The 21727-nt window shown below is 35.9% G+C and overlaps 1 protein-coding gene across 1 annotated transcript in view; it reads left to right on the plus strand.

Moving 5' to 3' along the window:
- LOC131073365 (protein RRC1) overlaps positions 1 to 21727 on the plus strand; it is a 76412-nt gene that overhangs the window by 27599 nt on the left and 27086 nt on the right. The window lies entirely within an intron of this gene.

A 21727-nucleotide genomic window follows, 5' to 3' on the forward strand; every position in this document is an offset into this window, starting at 1 on the left:
CTCTTATCAGATCTGCATGTTTAATGGTCAGATCTGCCCTTCTAATTATTCCAAGTCTGTGTTAATGCATTAGTAGCTTCTGCAAGATAAGACTCTCCTAACTCATTAATCTCCTTTATTCTGTTATTAGTTTACTCATTCATGCTTTATATTTATCAGACTATAACATTGGTCATAATTATGATATTGATATTGGATAAATGATAGATTAGATTGACGACCTGCTTAACTATGTTAAGCGTCAATCTAAATGCTATCAGGCTATTAACCTGATAGCATATTAATGTCGATTCATATCGGCATTAATATGCTATCGGGGTATTAACCCGATAGCATATAATGCTAACAGCTATTGTTATTGTTTACGTTATATTAATCCATTATTATATGCTTTGATACCGATTCATTATCGGGTATGTTTTATATTTGTAACAATTAACAAATGATATTGATAAGCACTGTTACCATTAACAATGATACCGATTCATTATCAGGCATGTTTATAAGCGTTGTTATCATTAAATGATACTGATTCATTATCGGGCATGTTTATAAGCACTGTTATCATTAAATGATACCGATTCATTATCGGGTATGTTTATAGCACCTATTAGTTATGGATCGGTTGATGTTAGTAAGGGTCATGACCAAGTGACATCTTGGTCGGACATGTCTAAAAGACATGTCTTTAGACATGTCCGATCAAGGTGCCACTTGATCGTGGCCATCCTACTATTTATACATCATTCCAATCAAAGGAGATGACATTGAAATCGATATATGTTCATCCTCCTTACCTGCAGTAAAAGAAAGATAGCAATATTAGTGTCATAGGCATAATATCAAAATTAAAATACACCATCGTGCATATAACTTGTCCATTAAATTGGAAATTACAATACATTTACATGGTATCAGAGCCAAGTTGATCGAACTTGAGGCTATTTAATTTCATGAAACCAATTTAAGAACAAGTTTATATACTACATCACATTTCTTCAAATGGCCAGTGCTATCAGATTCGAAGACAGACTCGGAGGTGGCGATGATTTTTCAGCCTGGAAATTCAGAATTCAAATGATCTTAAAGGAGAGCAAAGTGGATTTGTTTGTTCAAACTAAAAATGCTCAACCCGAAAATGAACCTGACAAAACAACATGGATTGAGGGAAATGAAAAGGCAATAAAAATAATAGTTGATGGGGTGAGAAACAACATAATGCCCATCATAAGAAAACATCAGACAGCCTATAAAATGTTCAAAGCTCTTGAAAGCACATTTGAGATATCAAATTCAAGTCGAACTCTATCATTAAAACGAGAAATAAATCATATCACCATGAACAAAGGGGAGACAATCAATGCCTACTTTATGCGGATATCAGTTCTAAAAGATGAACTTGCAACTCTAGACTACGAGATCCAAAGCAAAGAGTTAACACTCATTGCTTTAGATGGGTTGCTTAGTGGATGGAGCACATTCGTCCAAGGCATCAGTGCAAGGTCCAATATCCCAAGTTTGAAAGATTAAGAGATGACTGTCTCCAAGAAGAATCAAGATTGAACAAGATGGGAATGAAACACAAGAATATAGATGAAGACCTGCAAGTTCTAAACACCAATTCCACCAAGCAAAACAAGAAAAGGCAGTTTAGAAAGAGAAAAGGTCGTCAAGGTAAGGATACTTCAAAGAAGGACTTATCTCACATTCAATGTTACAAATGTGATCAGTTCGGACACTTCGTTGCAAAATGCCCGGAAAGAACCAAGAAACATGCTACATTTGTCAAAGCAGGAAAGACTAAAGGGGAAGATGACTCCGGGAAATACGTATTCTACTCAGCACTCACAAGTCAAGCTTTTAACAAAATCAACTCATGGGTGATTGACAGTGGTTCATCCAGGCACATCACTGGGTTTAGAGAAGTACTTGATTCCATGACAGAGGAGAGTGATGAGGACGTAACCATCGGAGATGACTCCACACATCCAGTCAGAGGAGTAGGAACCTGCACCATCAAATTGAAGATAGGCATAACCTTGCGGCTTGAAGGAGTACTATATGTCCCCGACATCAAAAGAAATCTAGTCTCTATATCGGCACTAGAAGATAACGGATACAGAGTGACATTCATGGACAACAGAGTATTGGCTTGGCCAAGAAACTCCTCCATCAAGAAGGCAAAGACCATTGGACAGAGATGAGGCTATTTGTATGAGCTGTGCACGGAACCCAATCTAGCCCTAATCCATGAAGCCACTAATGCAAATGAAGTTTGGCATAGAAGATTAGGCCATCTGAACTTTAGGGCTTTATCTTCAATGGGAAACCTTGTCACAGGTCTACCCAAGTTAAAGCAAGATCATTTAGGGGCATGCAAAGGATGTGCCCTAGGTAAGAATACCAAAGGTGCATTCCAAAATAGTACTAGGAAAACTAGCAAAATTCTAGAATTAATTCATTCTGATGTATGCGGACCTATGTTTGTATCCTCTCTAGGGGGATTCTTGTATTATGTAATATTTGTTGATGACTACTCTAGGAAGACTTGGATCTACTTTCTGAAAAGTAAAGAATGAGAAGAGATCCTCTCTAGGTTTAAAGAATTTAAATCACTAACTGAAAACACTCAGGAAACAAAGTTAAAACCCTAAGAACCGACAATGGGGGAGAATACACATCAGATTCATTTAAAGAATTTTGTAGAGATAATGGGATTAAGAGGGAGCTTACTATACCTTATAACCCCCAACAAAATGGGGTAGCGGAAAGGAAAAATAGGACTATAGTTGAAGCTGCCAAGGCCATGATCCTAGATCAAAACCTTAACACAAATCTTTGGGCTGAAGCATCCAGCACTGCTGTATATATACAGAACAGGTGCCCTCACTCCCATCTTGAGGACAAAACTCCCAAGGAAGTATTCATTAAGATTAAGCCTGATATTAGCTACCTTAGGATATTTGGATGTCCTGTCTATATCCATATACATAAAGAAAAGAGACTAAAACTAGAGCCTTCTGGAAAAAGAGGATTGCTTGTAGGATATAGTGAAACCTCCAAAGCCTACAGAATCTATGTACCTGGTCAAAGAAATATTGAACTAAGTAGGGATTTAATATTTGAAGAGGACCTGGCTTTCAAAAGAGCTCAGAACTCCATAGAACCTGAAATCTCTGTACCTACCTCTAACTTAGATGAAAATCCTGCCCCTGAGTTTTGGAGGGAGAATCTAGATGAAACTGAAAATGAAAATGAAAACTCACCTAGAAATCTCAAGAAAAGACCACTATGGGCCACCAAAACAGTAGAAGAAGCTTAGAGGTTTGCTGCTCCTTCTGGAACCTTCAGAGAAAGCAAAAGCCCTAATAAATTTACTAGCTATGTTGCTCTTATGAATGATCTATCCAAAAACGAACCTGACAATGTAACAGATGCCCTTAAACATCAAGTATGGAAGGATGCTATGTCTGAAGAGTATCAATCCATAATGAAAAATGATGTATGGGAAATTGTTCCTAGGCCAACTAAGAAGTCTGTTGTTTCTTCTAAATGGCTCTTCAAGATCAAACATGCAGCATATGCAGCATTGAAAAATATAAGGCAAGATTTGTAGCCAGAGGATTTTCTCAAAAGGAAGGAATAGACTATGAAGAAACATTTGCTCCTGTAGCCAGATATACCTCAGTAAGGGCTGTACTAGCCATTGCAGCAGCAAAGGGATGGAAGGTACATCAAATGGATGTAAAGACAACTTTTCTTAATGGAGAGATATCTGAAGAAGTATACCTAGAGCAACCTAAAGGGTTTGAGATCCATCATGCAGAATCTCATGTGTGCAAACTCAAGAAAGCTCTATATGGGCTCAAACAGGCTCCAAGGGCTTGGTATGAAAGAATTGACACATATCTATCAAAACTAGGCTTCTCTAAAAATGATGCAGATCCTAATCTCTACTACAAACAGAATAAAGGTGATATGCTAATAATGATTTTATATGTTGATGACTTATTAATCACAGGAGAAGATCACCTTATAAATCGATGCAAGAAAGAGCTATCCAAAGAATTTGATATGAAGGACTTGGGATTCCTTCATTATTTCTTAGGGTTGGAAGTATGGCAGAATCCTGACAACATTGTTCTAAACCAAGGCAAGTATACATTAGACATCCTGAAGAGATTTGGAAAGCTCAACTGTAGACCTATGACCGCTCCAATGGAAACCAATCTTCATAAACTTAAAGAAGCAGCAGCAGAATCACCTTCTACTGACCCCACTCTATACAGGCAAATGGTTGGGTCTCTTATGTATCTGGTAAATACAAGACCAGATATCTGCTATGCAGTAAATGCCTTGAGTCAGTTTATGTGTGAGCCAAAGGAGATACACCTGGTAGCAGTAAAACACATTATGAGATATTTACAAGGCACCTTAAACCTTGGTCTCAAGTATAAGAAAATTGATCTTAATCTACACGCATTCTTAGATTCAGATTGGGCTGGAAGTGTGACTGATCGGAAAAGCACCTCTGGGTGCTGCTTCAGTTTGGGATCAGCCATGATATCCTGGATCAGCAGAAAGCAGTCTTTTGTAGCGCAAAGTTCCACCGAGGCCGAATACATTGCAGCCTCCATGGCTGCCCGAGAAGCGACGTGGCTTAGAAAGTTGCTTGTGGGATTGTTTGGTAATCCAATGAAACCTAATATCATCCATTGTGACAATCAAAGTTGCATAAAACTTTCAGTGAATCCAGTGTTCCATGGTAGATCCAAACATATTGAGATCCCATACCATTATGTACGAGACATGGTAGACAAAAATGTGATCAGATTATAATATGTTAGTACGGGAGATCAGATTGCAGATATTTTGACCAAACCACTTTCCAGAGTGAAGGTTGATCACTTCAGAAAGGGTTTAGGTATGATAGAAAGGTAATCTGCTTTGTAAATAAGATGTTGAAAATGTAAACTTCTTTTGTCATGTTGAGACATTCTGGGTTTTACCCCCTGTGTTCATATCTAAGAGGTGACGATCTCTCAGATTATGAATGCTTGTATGCAGACATCATAAGGTGACGATTTTATGATTCTCAAACCAGTTATCATGTTGGATCTCTGGTATGTCATGGATGTGCCATGATGGTGTTGTGATAAAACATTTGAATGAAATGTTCGTGCACATATCACAACCTGGATAAGATGAAATGTTCGTGCACATATCACAACGTGGATAAGATGCATTAGTAGCTTCTGCAAGATAAGACTCTCCTAACTCATTAATCTCCGCTATTCTGTTATTAGTTTACTCATTCATGCTTTATGTTTATCAAACTATAACATTGGTCATAATTATGATATTGATATTGGATAAATGATAGATTAGATTGACGACCTGCTTAACTATGTTAAGCGTCAATCTAAATGCTATCGGGCTAATATTAATGTCGATTCATATTGGCATTAATATGCTATCGAGGTATTAACCCGATAGCATATAATGCTAACAGCTATTGTTATTGTTTACGTTATATTAATCCATTATTATATGCTTTGATACCGATTCATTATCGGGTATGTTTTATATCTGTAACAGTTAACAAATGATACCGATAAGCACTGTTACCATTAACAATGATACTGATTCATTATCAGGCATGTTTATAAGCGCTGTTATCATTAAATGATACCGATTCATTATCGGGCATGTTTATAAGCTTTGTTATCATTAAATGATACCGATTCATTATCGGGTATGTTTATAGCACCGATTAGTTATGGATCGGTTGATGTTAGTAAGGGTCACGACCAAGTGACATCTTGGTCGGACATGTCTTAAAGACATGTCCGATCAAGGTGCCACTTGATCATGGCCATTCTACTATTTATACATCATTCCAATCAAAGGAGATGACATTGAAATCGATACATGTTCATCCTCCTTACCTGCAGTAAAAGAAAGATAGCAATATTAGTGTCATAGGCATAATATCAAAATTAAAATACACCATCGTGCATATAACTTGTCCATTAAATTGGAAATTACAATACATTTACAGTCTACATCAAATCTGCTCTCTAACAGAATTCTGGAACAACCAATGCCTTTGACCTTCTTGGATGAGTTCGCCCAGTTTTACTTCTTAATTTCGCATGCTTAGTTGCAGAGGTATTTCGCTTTGCAAGAGGGAAATAAGAATATGTTTGTGTTTGGTAAATGATCATTTAACCCACATACCCTTTAAGTCGGCCTCCATTTACATATTCATTTTGGCGCCAATTTAATGTGGCGTGGTGAATGGGGCTGGTCTTTGTTTTAGGGCCACGTTAACCCTTTTTGGGGCCGGTCCTCCACGTTATGCTTAAGGGAAGGGGTTCGGATGTTGCCTTAGGGCAATCCGAACCCTCTTTCCTAGTTACAAACAACACTCCCTCTTAACCAGGGAAGAGGAGAATACATAAATTGAACCTTTAGAGTTCCATCTAGCACACAAGCACAGAATGGATCTAGCACACAAGCATAGAATTACATCTTCCACCTAGCACACGAGCATAGGATGGTTCTAGCACACAAGCATAGAAGGTGTAATACAAAAGTGGGTCTTACATAATTACAATTTTCCATCTAGCACACAAGCATAGATTGGACATAATTCATTCTTGCACACAAGCAAAGAATGATTCAAACTGCTGCAGATAGAGTCATTGGGATTGAAGCTCCCTCTCAATCAGGGTTCTGTTTTCCACAACACCAACTCCCTCTTAATTCCTGCTTTAATACAAAAGTCATAAAAACTACTTGAGGTGTATTCACCTACATTGTCAGACCTCAGACATTTGATTCGGTTTCCTATAGTATTTTCAACTAAGGCTTTGAATTCTTTAAATCTGTTTAGGACTTCTTCAGACTCTTTAGATTTAAGAAAATAGATCCATGTTTTTCTAGAGAAATCATCTATGAAGATAACATAATATAGGAAACCGCTAGGAGATGCTATAGACATAGGACCACATAAATCTGAATGAATAAGTTCTAACCTTTCTTTAGCCCTACTATCGCTTTTATGAAAAAGATTCTTCACATACTTGCCCATTGCACAACCTTTACAAGCATCATCATGAGATAAACTGAGTTTAGGCATACCTTTAACCATTTTACCGAGAGTGGGAAGAGCTTGAAAGTGTAGATGTCCCCGTCTTCTATGCTATAGCTCACATGATTCAGGGGTCTCATGAATGAGAGCTTGAATTGGATTAGCTGCAAGCTTATGTAAACTATCACATCTATTTCCAATAATACTAGCAGATTTGAAATTAGATTTCTTAGGCCAAGCGAGTACTTTCCCTTCAGAAAATGCTATTTGCAAACCCTTATCTTCTAAGGCAGAAATGGAAATAAGATTTCTTTTAATACTAGGTACAAAGAGAATATCACAGAGTTGTAAGGAAATACCCGAATCTAGTTTTAAAGAGGTAGTACCAGAACCTTTTACCGAGTATCGAGCATCATCACCGATTACTACATGAAGGTTGGTGTCCTTTTCAATCAGATCTAAGAGATGCTCACGAAAACCTGAGATGTGTCTGGAGGTATCACTGTCAAGTATCCACGTATTGTTGTCCGTAGGAACATTGCTGGATAGAGCAGAGATAAGAAGATAATATTCACTTTGTTCGGCAACTTCATTTAAGTTGACTTCCCTTGCCTTTGGATCATTCTGACAATCTCTGGCATAGTGACCATACTTATCACATCTGAAGCAACGAATGTGAGAGGAATCTCTTGACTTCTTCCTTGGATCATAGGAGGAGGATCTAAAATCTTTGCTTCTCTTTTCTTTCTTCCAATGTCCACCTTTCCTAGATTTAGCTAAGAGAACATGATTATCTTTGTGAGAGTTCTTGAGTTTTCCTCTTACCTCAATTCGAGATTCCTCTTCGAAGCAATCAGATTGAAGACGCTCAAAGTTGGGACGATTGGCTCTTCCACCAATACTACGAATGAATGGTTCCCATTCATCAGGTAGACCATTTAATGCAATCATAACAAGATCTTTGTCCGAGATTTGGCAATCAAGAGTGCTTAGCTTGTCCTTTAGTTTATTGATCTTCATGAAGTAGGCTATGATTGAGTCTTCTTCTTTCATTTTTATGTGAAGAAGTTGCTGTCTTAGTGCAAGTGCCCTGCTGAGGTTGTTGACTTCATACATCCCTTCCAAGTGTTTGATCATTTCTCTGGCAGACACAAACTTTGATATGACAGTGACAAGATGATTCTTGACGGATTCAATTATGATCCTCCTAGCCTTGAGGGAATCTTTCTTGAACTGTTTCAGTTCTTCAGCATCTTCTGGAGGAGACATTCCTTCTTCTTCTACAAATTTCAGCAGATCATTCTCTTTAAGGATCAATAGAATACGGACCTTCCAAGCAGCAAAATCAATGGCTCCCTCAAGTCTATCTTCAGCCTTCAAACCTGACGTTTTAATCTGAAAACAAACAGCAGCTATATGCAACAAATGATTTACTAAAATCAGAAGTTAGTAACACCTTAGCTCTGATACCATGTTAAATTTTGTGACCCAGATTAGTAATCAGATTATCAGTATTTAATTATTTGCTAATATTAAATAAAGTAATGACAGAATGAAAGTAAGTGCATAGGAGACAAACACAAATACCCTGGGAAAACCTCCAAGGAGGAAAAACCCAGCACTAAAGACCCACAGGTCAGATTATGTATTCAATCTGATTTGTACCAATATAATACTTAGCTGAACTCTTCAGCCTCTTATCAGATCTGCATGTTTAATGGTAAGATCTGCCCCTCTAATTATTCCAAGTCTGCATCAAATCTGCTCTCTAACAGAATTCTGGAACAACCAATGCCTTTGACCTTCTTGGATGAGTTCGCCCAGTTTTACTTCTTAATTTCGCATGCTTAGTTGCAGAGGTATTTTGCTTTGCAAGAGGGAAATAAGAATATGTTTGTGTTTGGTAAATGATCATTTAACCCACATACCCTTTAAGTCGGCCTCCATTTACATATTCATTTTGGTGCCAATTTAATGTGGCGTGGTGAATGGGGCTGGTCTTTGTTTTAGGGCCATGCTAACCCTTTTTGGGGCCGGTCCTCCACGTTATGCTTAAGGGAAGGGGTTCGGATGTTGCCTTAGGGCAATCCGAACCCTCTTTCCTAGTTACAAACAACACAAATGGGTGCTAGAGATTATGCTATGGTGTTGATATAAGGAGGTAGGTCTATTTGTTATCATTCTAAAACATTGTGAAGGCCGGTCCATCTTAAATTACAACAACAATGATAATAAACTATATGCTTTGGTCTCATATTTGTAAAAGACATCATATGTTGTTATCCCATTGCATGAAGTCATGGGCAAAGGAGGGAATTCAATTGGGACAATAAACAACTATGTGCCATTGAGGGGTTGAAGAATAAGATATATGTGACACCAATATTTGCACTGCTCAATTTACAAGCTACTTTTACGGTACAAATGGGTGCTAGAGATTATGCTATGGTGTTGCTATAAGGAGGTAGGTCTATTTGTTATCATTCTAAAACATTGTGAAGGCCGGTCCATCTTAAATTACAACAACAATGATAAAAAACTATATGCTTTGGTCTCTATAATTAAGAAGTGTAAGAATTAGGAAGGAGACTGTGGTGTACTCAAACCATAAGCCCTTTTAATACTTGTAAACAAGTTGTAGTAGTCTAGGCATTACAAAAGCTGGGATTCCTTAGGCATTTCCATTTCGTGGTCAAGTATAAACTTGGTGTGACGAACAAGGTGGTTAACAAGTTGTCCATACCACCTACTTTATATGCAATAAGTAGCTTCTCCAAGTTGGAGTTTGTATGGTGAAGTGTGTGTAGAAGGTTATGAGCAAGATGTAGATTTCAGTGGGGTATATCAAATTGTCTGGAATGAAAAACATTTAGAATTTGAGCACCATTAGTACTACCATAGTTGGAAAGTAAGGTTTACATTTTGTAATAAAATCAGCTTAGTTACTTAGTAATGTTAGGAATTTAAATGTTTAGCTAGTATCATGTTAATTGTCGGGTGGTTTGCTTTGTTATGTCTTCAAAAGGAATTATAAAAGGCATGTTATGATGTATGAAAAACCATCCCAAATAACTATTAAGTTAGTCTAAACATTTGCTGTTATTGGTTGTGCTATTATGGTTTAAATATTTCAATGTTTTGCTCATCAGTTTTTTAACATGGTAGTTGAACACATAATGTTTTGTTCTTGTGAGTGGGGAATCCACTTATACATGTTAGAGAACATGGTGATGTAGTGAGATGTAGTTTGAGGATATGTTGCCTAGGAGAGTTGAATGTTATTGAGAAGGGCGTGAAGGAATGTACAAATGCTTTAATTAAAATTGTTTTATTATTCAAAATGTGATGTTAATCCAAAGGAAGGGCATGTGAATCTCTCATAGGTACATATTGAATGTAGACTAGGAGAGCACCGAATGATTTTGCCATTATGAAGAGAATGTGGGAATACTGTCAATTATATAGATTATTTGGGCAAATAGAGGAGTTGAAGTTGCAAGAGGCTGGTGTATGTTTAAGAGAGCCATTGCGTAGGCTTTGTTTGTGTTGTTGAGGGATCTCAACCATCACGTGTAAGGAAGGAAGCCATTGTTGTGGGATCAATAGTCACAGAGGGCAAAAGAAAATGTAGAGCTAAAACTTGTGGAAAACACAATTGAAAATCTTGTTATAGGACATGTGATTGTTACCAATCGAGTGATTTTCTGTTGTGAAGTTATGGCTAGGGCTTGGACATGCGAGCATGTTTATAGTTTTATTTTTTCAACATTGTTTATGGTGACTACGTGGAAAGCAATTAGAGAAGTGAAGAGGTGATCTTGTCGCTAATTCTCATTGGAATAAGATGTTAATTTACTTGTGTAGGTTTTTATAAACAAAAGTTTTATTCTTTTATGCCTCCATTCCACCTGGTGATGGTTGAAGCCCTTTGGAAAGCAAGGGATAAATAACATCATTTAAAATGAAACGAACAAAGGATCTTGGTGCTATTTTATAACCTCTAGTAAGTGGAGATTATATAGGATTCACTAGAATTTAGCCAATCTCTCCAAATCACTTTAAAACAAAGTTTGATTTCAATATGATTTAAAAGTGATAGGTAGATGGATTGGTAGGAAAAGGACTAAAAGAAGTTTGTACTAACTTTGAAGTCTCTAAATCTCATAGGGGTTGCTAATTTATTCATGTGCTTTGTGAAGACTTTTTATAAATGGAAAAATAATTTTGCAGTCACATCATTGAAATATTTATAGGTAAGGTTTCTTTTTCTTGGAGATTTAAGGTTTATATTTAAAATAAATAAATTTTGTATTGAAGTTATATGTATGAAATAGGTGCATTATCAGTTGAATCCAACTCGTATACTTTTGTGCATGCAATGTATTTGTTGGTGTTTTTGGAGATATTGCTGCTACATCTAGCTGCTAAAGCTTAAGAGAGTTCAAAGAAGAGGTTGGAGGCATTACCTTATCTCGAGCTAACTTCTTTCTTGGAGATTGTACTTTGTATGAGAAGCTACAATGTTTTCAATTGAGTTCTCTTTATATCGATAGTTATGAAGTATATATATATATAAAGAAGCCCACATTTTGAAGACAAGAAGAAATCAAGCGTAGATGAAGCTGTAGCATGGAGTTTTGCCTATATAGTTCAGGACTTTGTGGATCTTGGAAATTATACCCTTACAAGGGTCATGAGACAACTTGATGGAGTACTATGAATGTAGCTTGACATGGATTGTTTGGTAATTTGGGAGTTTGGGGAGGTGGTAATCCAGGAACTTGGGAATTCAGCTTGGGAGCTACACCTTTATGAGGGTTACAAGGTAGCTTGATGGAGGTCTACTTGGCCTAAAACTTGTTTTCATAGCGATTTTTTTTAAGAATATGCGGTAATGTTTGGTTGGCATGTATTTTTATTTTTTGTATTCTAAAACTGAAGAGGTAAGTGTTGGAAAATAAGGTTTACATTTTGTAATAAAGTCACCTTAGTGACTTAATAATGTTAGCAAGTAAAACATTTAGCTAGAATCATGATAGTTTTTGGGTGATTTGGGTAGTAATGTTTCGAAAAAGGCTTTATAAAAGCCATATGGTGATGTATGGAAAACCATTGAATAACTTAATAGCATTATTGTATTCTGGCTTGAATCTTTCAATTTTCTGCTCTTCAATTTTTCAACAACTACCTATAGGAAGGACTTAAACTTTGTGTGCCAAAAGAACATTGGTTCTGCTGATGTGGGAGGCGCATACATCACCAATAGCTGGAAAGTTTCAAGTGAATAAGACTATAAGTATTCTCTAATGTTAGTTTTATAGGCCATGTTCAACATCTGATGTTTGGCAAAATTTGTTTGCAATTGTTAGTTGTGGAAAGTGAGTAAGCCCAACAATTGAAAATTGGGGCTAAGACATTTCTTAGCAGCAAATGCTTCTCAGCAGTATTCTGTTGCTAAACTTATCTCTAAGCTCGGTAGCAAGATATCTATGTGTTATTTGAGTTTGAGGTTTCAATTATATTTTGTTCTTTGTGATTTTGGCTGTAGCTTTGAGTGAGGTTATTGCTAGATTAGATCAGATTGGTTGCATCTTATAATTTTTGTTTTTATAAATGGACATTCTTTTAATTTAAGAACCTGCCTTGAAATTCTGAGGTGTGTCCAGAAACAACTCAAAAATTGACAGTGCATTATCTGCATCTGAGTGTCAGAAACTACAAATATGGGCTTCCTTAAGCTGTTCCCTGCAACTTAGCTTTTTAAGATTGGGGTTGTAACTTTGAGCACAAACACCTATCTTTCTTGACAATTAAGAGTGCTTTTTTCTAGTCTATACGTACAAATTTCATGTTTTACAGTCATTGAGGACATCATGCCAGAATGTGGCAGTCATTTTGTAGATTCACTAGTTTTTTGTGTCTGTAATTGATATTTATATTGTTCTGATGTAATCAAATGGAAAATGAAAATTGCTGCTTGTGTTTGTTTAGAGAAAGGAAGAGACATTGGAAAATGTAAATGGATTTTATTAATTAGAAGAAGAAATGTATCAATGCTGTTACAGCAACACACACAGGTATCCTTATATAGATGCTAATATAATGTATATGAGATAGCACACACCTACTGAACAATTAATATGATAATAATATTAAATATTAGTAGCATGTTATTTGAGATTCTTTATCCTCAAAGCATGGAAAAATAAGGTTGCATGTCCTGAAGGTGATTGGTTTACTGAAAATGCCTCAAAGCTTGGTAAATTCTTATGCTTAATTATTTATCTGGAACTTAGATGCATCACAAGCCTTTAGAACTCCTTAAATTCAAGCACACGTTGCTTCTCGTGTCTGAGCAAGAATTTCTGAGCCTGATTTTTTCAGACACAGGACATGTCACAAACATTATGGATGCAATTAGATCTTGGTAATTCCAATGCATAAGCTATAAGATTGATCTTCATATGAATCTAGAATGATCCATAAAATTTGGGGAGTAACTTGAGGTTGCAATCACTCTCATACGAGGGTTGCTTGTATAATTGGAGACGTACTGATCCAATTTATTTCAAATTCTTGTTCTATTGGGTGCTGATCAGGTTGTTGGTTTATGTAATTTTGAGTATTCCCCAAATTTTCCTCAACAATGCAGATTATCTTTAGGGTTCTTGATTTGAGTGACAGGCGATTTTAATTTTCTACTGATACCAATGAAGTCATTAGAGTCACAGAAGTTGATACCTACAAAGGGGCAGTGAATGGAGGCATCTTGGTTGTCATATGTAAGTAGAATTATACCAACATTTTGCAACATATAAACACTTAAACCATAGTTTTTTCTTATCACGAGGAGAACGTGAGTGCCCTTCTACATATTTTTTCAGACCACCACCCTTAGCTTTTGATTGCAGATGATACAAATTGCTCATGGTTAAGGATGTAGCAAGCCATGTCATGAACAGAGTGCCTTCTTGAAATTAATTGTAAAAGAGAGCCTATATCACAAACAATTATTTAGGAGATCCATGTAGCTTCTAAACATCTGGCATAAAAGCTTTCTCCATATTTGATGTATTATATGGTTTTGTATTTTCCAAATTGAATATATTTAGTTGGACAATCTACCATCTCATAAAATATGCTTTTTATTCAAAATGAGGTAATCCATAAATCACATTCCTACAAACCTCTTTTCCTTTTGGCTAGGAATGTGAAAGGTTTAGATCCATCTCAGATACACAAATCACTCTTCATTCTTTTAAAAGTTCCACATTCTCTGACATACTTTTGTGTATCAGACGATATTTCTTCCAATTTAAAAATCATGACACTTTGCAATAGGATTCAAAGAAACTAACGTGAGCAGTTGCTAGTGAGTCATGATTATCTGTCACAGCTTTCATGGCACATTTGATGATGGTGGTAAGCAGACATACATAAGTTTTAAAGAAACTAACAAGCTCAGAAATTAGTGAGTCATGGATATCATTCAACGCATGGTAATTTTTTGAGTTATTACCATAAGTATTAATCTCAGTTAGCTAAAGAATGAACAATGGTTACAATCTCTCCTTTGGCTTAAGTTTATGATTCTCAAAAGCTATTGGTTGGCCAACAGAAAATCTTTAAAAATGAATGTGATAATTAATAATTTAATTTTTTGCATCTTTTCTGCTATTCCCTCTTTGCAACTGATCAATAGAATAACATCTCTGTATGAATGTCGTAGTTCCTTCCCAAATCATCTTCCTCATTCTGTGAGATGATCTCAACTTGGTCGGCAGGGTTCTAAATCCTCTTAACTTTTTAAATATATATTCCCAATTTTCTTAGTTACTTGAGAATGTGCTAAGCATAAAAGGTTCATTGAGAATTCACTCGCTTTTGAATTTATTCAACACTCAGCAGTATATCAACTCGTAGAGGCTAAGCATAAAATAAAAACGTTCATCAAAAGGCTCAAATTCCACATTGTTAGTTTATCTTTATGATATTTTTTTGACATGAAATTTAAATCTTTGTGGCAGTTGATGAATCGACCAAGTTATGTGTACTGTCAGAATAAACAAGGAGGAGCACTTTTTTGCTTCTTTATGTACTCTGTAATTTAAATCATATTATCATTGTTATCTGCATCACTGTCATTTTCAACTTGGTGGTCTGCTTCACAAAACTGTAATTGCTTCTGGTTCTCTGCTGACTGAAATTCTCTCCTACTTTTTTCTAGCGTTTTTGCTACAAAAATTGGTTCGGATGGTTTTTCCTTTCTTGGTGTCATCATAAGCCAAACTAGTTTGGTGTAATGTCCCCTTATTAAAATAGGATTTAATAATAAATAATAATAATAAATTAAAACATAAATAATAAAAATATAATAAACATAATTAAAATGTAATTAAGTTAATGAAAGGTCAAAAGGCATGGAATGAAGAGTTATGACTCTCTCAAACACGAGATATAAAAGGGAGAAGAGATCATTGAAAAAAGAAGAAAGGAGGAGGGAAGAAATGAATGGAAGCATGCGAACCAAGGAAGGCTTAATGGAAGAAGAAAAGAATGGGAAGTAGAAAGGTTGTCTCTTTCAAAGGGCAAAAATTATGAAGGGTTGTACTATTTTCAAATGGTGGAAATTGTGAAAGGTTGTGTCTTTTGCCAAAGGGCAGGCATGATGAAGAGATGTGACTTCTCCCTCACAAGGGAAGATATAAATGGAAGAAGGTTCATTTGAGTAAGAGAAGGAAGGGAGATCAATTCGGTGAATGATTTATAATTGTCAAAGGTAGCAATGAAGGGTGTTGACTCGATTCTAATGAATGGTAATGACTGAAGTCTTATGAAAGGTGGTGACCCTTTCACCAATGAAGTATAAAAGAGATCATTCCAATCATTTAAGAATCACTTATCAATCATCATTCCAATCATTCAAATCATGCAAACAATCAATCAGAAAATCATTCTATCAAATCAACAATCACTTAATCATCACTCACCAATACCTCAAATCATCAATTCAAAGCAATTCATTCATTTTGTCAATCAATCATCGAAGATATCAGATCTGACATTGATAACCAATTCTCATACGGCAGTTTGATCTTGTATCTGTGATTTGTTATGGGTTTCCTTGTGATGTGCACAACATAATGAATCTGTTCATCACTGCTCACTACTGAATAATGTGTATACAGTCTAGGAAAATGATATTAATATATGATTGCTTATATATATGATACATGTCATAAGGTAGGACTCTTTGTATGTCCTGATTAAATGTTATAATCAGCCATGTTAGAGGTTTTAAGGGCTTACAAGGAGGGGAAACAGTGTTGGGATCCTCCTCTAAGTATGCCACCTCATGGTGGTGACCAGGGGTCCCATGAGGCCAAGGGGGTACAAAGATTGCTGACCTTGGGCTTAGAAGGGAAGGATTTCCAAGACACTATTGTAAATACACCCCAACCCTCCATTATGGTGGATCACTATGCTAAGGAATCAAATCATAGGAAGTGGAAAAGGATGTCATGATGAAGGGGAACAATTATAGGACACCTCACTAGGTACACCATTTCATATGGATGGCAAGGGCCACATGAGGCCAAGAGGGATGGCATATGCGCTCTTGGGCCTAGGGTATAGCATCTCTAGGGCACCCTATCAAGTCACTTTATTCTAGCTTCCCTTTGGTTGAATTTCCCCAATAAATTAGAGATATCTTGTGATTAAGTTTATGTTTCTAACCCTAGCAAGAAAGTTACTTGGAATTGTTATTTTAGGGCAAAAACTAGGGCATTTACAAAAAGAGACATTACATTTGGGGAATGTAGAAGTTGATGATCAACCAGAGGAGCCAAGAATCATTTGCAAGCAAAACACCTGTCACACAAAAGAGATCAAGCAAAGATTGTATGCTCTATAACAACCAAAGAATTTTGTATTATTGCACAAAAGAATAGAAGATTCAATATTGAAGGTGCAATTACAATGAATGAATGACTTGCTTTATAGAGAGCAAGAGATGCCCTAATTCTAAAATTAGAAGAATTAAAACAATGCAAAGTAGGAGCTAAATTAAGCTCAACTACAAGCTAAAAAAGCTAACTAGAAGTGCTACTAAGTGAACTTAGACTAAAAAAACATAATACCTAGATAAAATAAAGCACCTAAGTTTAGCTTAAGTGAGAAAGTGATTAAAGGACCTAATTAATAAATAATTAGATAATTGTCCTAAAATTACTCCAACACCCCCCCTTTAGGCCCTTTAGATTACCTTAGGGATAAGCTAAAGAGCTAATGATAAATGCAAAATGCATGCATGAATGAGTCTCGACAACAAAGGCCTAATTAGGTACTCATGTACAAACCAATGCAAAGAAATGCAACTCACACCAATGAGGTTCCTCTAAATAGAGAAAATGAGTAAAACCACATGGGAAAAAAACCCCTCTCCAAAAGCGAGAGATGCAATGAAAAAGAAAAAGGTATTACTTTTGACTAAGAAATATCCTCTCAATGCCAAAAAATTCAACTTGAATCACAAAAAAAACCACTGATTTGCACATTTTCCAAGAAAGAACCCAAAAAGGACAAGATTGAGATCTTTGAGTAACTGATGAAAAATATGCAGAAAAGGACTTGAGATCTGTATAGAGGACTTTGAGAGCTTTCCAACAATGTATGGAAGTCGAAAATGGAGTCTGGATGTGCAAGATATGGCCCCAAAAGTGCAAAACTGAAGACTGACTTTGGAGGCCTGGTATGGAAAATTGGTACAGAATCTGACAAAACCACCACCAGATTATGATTGGCGATGAAACCAGCTTTTTGATGATATCTCGTTTGCCCGATTTCGATTCCTTATGACAAAGTTGTGAGCAAAAAGCAAACTGCTGCTTTTTACTTAAAAAAACTTATTCTAAATTTAGAGGCTTGCTATTTTTGGGGGTGCTGCCAAATATATCTGCCAAAAAGGGTGACATCAGCACTGAGTCGGACAGGTACAGGTCTGGTATGCAGTCCTTTGTCCTCCCTTTGACTTTTGCTAAAAATTCAAATCTCCTTTTTATAAAAAAATTTGAACCCCCTCTCACAAAAAAAATTGAAAATTAAAAAACCAGCAATTGAAATTTTTTTACCAACCCAATTTTTTAATTTTTTAAATGCTGATTTTTTATGACACATGCGCTGACATAGGAGGTACGACTGTATGGATTTGTGTGCCTCATAAGACGTGTCAGTCAATTTTTCACCAAAAAAATTCCGCCCTTCTATTTTGACGATTTGACAGGGGATTTAGGGGTTTTTGGGCTGTTTGAGCATGATGGTGACTCCTATTTTGCACAGAAGTGCCCAGATTTTTCAGCTACCCCCAGATTTTGCCTCGATTTGCGTGCCATCAGCCTAATTGATCCTATTTTTCAATTGCTCAGAGTTTGATGAAACAACAGTCAATCTTGGGGTTTTTCGATAATTCAGATGAGATGGTGACCTCCGTTTGAACCCAACGTGCACAGAAAAATTCACCTCAAGTTGGATTCCTCAAGCATGTGTATAGGAACTTGACAAAAAAACTTTGATACCATGTACAAGTTGATGATCAACCACAGGAGCCAAGAATCATCTGCAAGCAAAACATTTGTCACACAAAAGAGATCAAGAAAAGATTGTATTCTCTATAACAACCAGAGAATTCTGTATTATTGCACAAAAGAATAGAAGATTCCATATTGAAGGTGCAATTACAATGAATGAATGACTTGCTTTATAGAGAGCAAGAGATGCCCTAATCCTAAAACTAGTAGAACCAAAGCAATGCAAAGTAGGAGCTAAATAAGCTCAACTACAAGCTAAAAAAGCTAACTAGAAGTGCCTCTAAGTGAGCTTAGACTAACAAAGCATAACACCTAGATAAAATAAAGCACCTAAGTTTAGCTTAAGTGAAAAAGCAATTAAAGGACCTAATTAATAAATAATTAGATAATTGCCCTAAAATTACTCCAACAGGGAGGATAATTGACCTTGCATCTGTTGTCAACTTGGAAGAATGACTCACAATTTTTTGCATTGATGCCCAATTTTTCACTGAGCTATGTGCATTGTAAGTTTTTTTTTGTTCAATTTGTCCTTGGTATCAATTGAGGTTTCAATGACAAATGTAAGGGGACATGCATTTAGAAGCTGCATATATTTCCCAATCAGAAATCTTTACCTTCTGGATTAGCTACCTGAGTTGTATCAATCAATTGAGTAGTCTTTGGAAGTTCAAATTAGTTCAAGAGATGATAAATTAATCTGTTCTAGGTGATTGCAAATGCTTCCAGTTGTCATCACCATCAACTTTACATTTACCTGCTACCCTCAAGGGTTTTATTCCTGCAATAGTTGGTTCGGCATTTAATCTAGCTTGTTTGAGATAGATATGCCGTTTCACCCTGATAGACCGTTCATTTATTGGTCTTCACCACAGCCCTAAAGAATATGTGGTCTGACATTTGTTTTGCAAGCATATAGAGTTCAGTGCTGATTTTACTAAACATATATTTGAAAGTCATTTTCCAATTGGCTCTCTCATATGAACTTGTTTTTGATAGCCACTTTGGGATTTGAGCACATTTCTTTAAATTGGATGATCTTGTTTTCCAAGAGGTCTTAATCCATCTTATCATTGCATCCCAGAAAATCACCATAAAAATGGTTGAAGTGGTATTGAAGGTGGGTGTTGGTTAGCTTTCTGGTTTGCTCTTTTCTCTAGTTTTTATATTATATAAATTTTTCAAAACACTTTTTTGTAATGAACTCCTTTTGTTCTCTTTACTCAGAGTACTTGGATTTAAGCCTCTCCATCCTGAAGAAAACAGGAGCTGTTATTTACTGCTGAAATCCATTACTTTAATCCATGCTAAACAAATCAAATTCCCTTTTTAACATTCGTTTTCTCAATATTTATTAGTAATCTTTATATAATCTCTTTTTGAATGACCTTTCTTTTTTTAACTTTGTTTTTGTTTTCTTTTTCTTTTTAACTTTTGGTCACGTATATAAACTTTATATTTTGTATGAGAGTTAGGTCATAGAAGAAACACATATTTATGAAAGTGGATCATTCAAGGAATTACTTGTGTATTAAATATTGTGTGAAGTTAATCCTGTATGGCATAAATGATATCTTAAAATGTTGAACTGCGAAGAATCCATTTGCTAAAAAATGGATAAGAATTGTATGGAATCTATGGATGATTCTAGAGTAACACAAGAATCCTCCAAAAGATGCTGACGGGGTTTATATGCCACGATGACCCTGTTGTTTAAAATATTCACAGATTAAAATAGTTGTAGCTGAATATCTTGTTGTATGTAACCTAGAGGACCACCCAGATGTGAGAATGCAAATGCAGAAAATGGAACTCATAATAAAGAGGGCAATCAGAATTGAATAACATAAACTGTTATGATTGATTTGATGAAGTATGCTTATAAGAGCTTAAGAAATGTAGCTGGTAGTATCATTCTAAGCATTATCTTTCTATATAGGAATTTTGTTCAAGGAAAGTCCAAAATGGTGGCTGTTGCTTGTATTGTTAGCTAATGGACTTTATTTCCCTAACGTGTTCCATTTTTACTGGTTGCCTCTGAGCAGATTACTTTATAATTTATTCTGTTTGGAGCTAGGTAAATGGATTGTGCTAGAACTTTATATAAGGTTCTCTATGATATTATGTTATTTGAATTTCATTATTCTCTATGCATAATATTCATTAGGAAATTGATTTCTTATTCTACTCCAGAAGTGAGCTTTTCAAGTAGGGGGCTCATTAGGAAACCTGTTAAATGACAGTGAGTGTTCTTTATGGTAGCCTTAGATTTCTTTCTCAATCGAGAGCACTTTTACCGGTTTGATGTTTGGCGAATTTCTAGTTACTTAGGCTGAATAGGTTTTCACAGAATGTTATATGCGTTTCTGTAGTTTACTTTGTTTATTCTTTGTAGGTATTGTTCTTTTGGGGGTTTGTAGGTTTCTAATATGCAGCTTCAATAATTTGTCAAAGGAAAAAGGAAAAGTAATACTAACGATTTGAATAGATGACCGCTAAAAGTTTAGGATAATTGGAGAATAGACTCCTTTAAACTGGGGTGAGAATTGAAGCTTGGGGAAATCGAGTTCTTGTTGAGGGAAAAAACCCTATGTGGTGAAAATGACAGTAATGCACATATATCATTTCCGATGATAATCTTTGGGACAGTGCAAACATCAAAACTTGCTCCTCTGTATGAATGCCATGGTTGGTCCTGTCTATGGACACTGTAATTTGTGGAAACAGACTTGGATTTGGAGAATTCCTTTTGTGTTTTGAGTGGCTTCTTGAATCAAGTTGCTCTTTTATATATTAAAGAAAATTTAATTAGTGATGTACAATTTGACATTATCACAAGCAATTTTTTTAAAATGTATTTTTAATTACCAGAGAAACCCTGCTAACTGCTAAATTTGGTGCTTTTATCTCTAGAAGAACCAATTTCCACCATGCTTGCATGATGCACATTTTTCATTTGAATAAGGTCATGGTAAATCAAACTGCACCAGTCTTTAGCATGTGTTGATGGAATCACTGACCCACTTAATTGTACACATATATT

The sequence above is a fragment of the Cryptomeria japonica genome, chromosome 10 (genome assembly GCF_030272615.1).
Source record: "Cryptomeria japonica chromosome 10, Sugi_1.0, whole genome shotgun sequence".
Taxonomy (NCBI): Eukaryota; Viridiplantae; Streptophyta; class Pinopsida; order Cupressales; family Cupressaceae; genus Cryptomeria; species Cryptomeria japonica.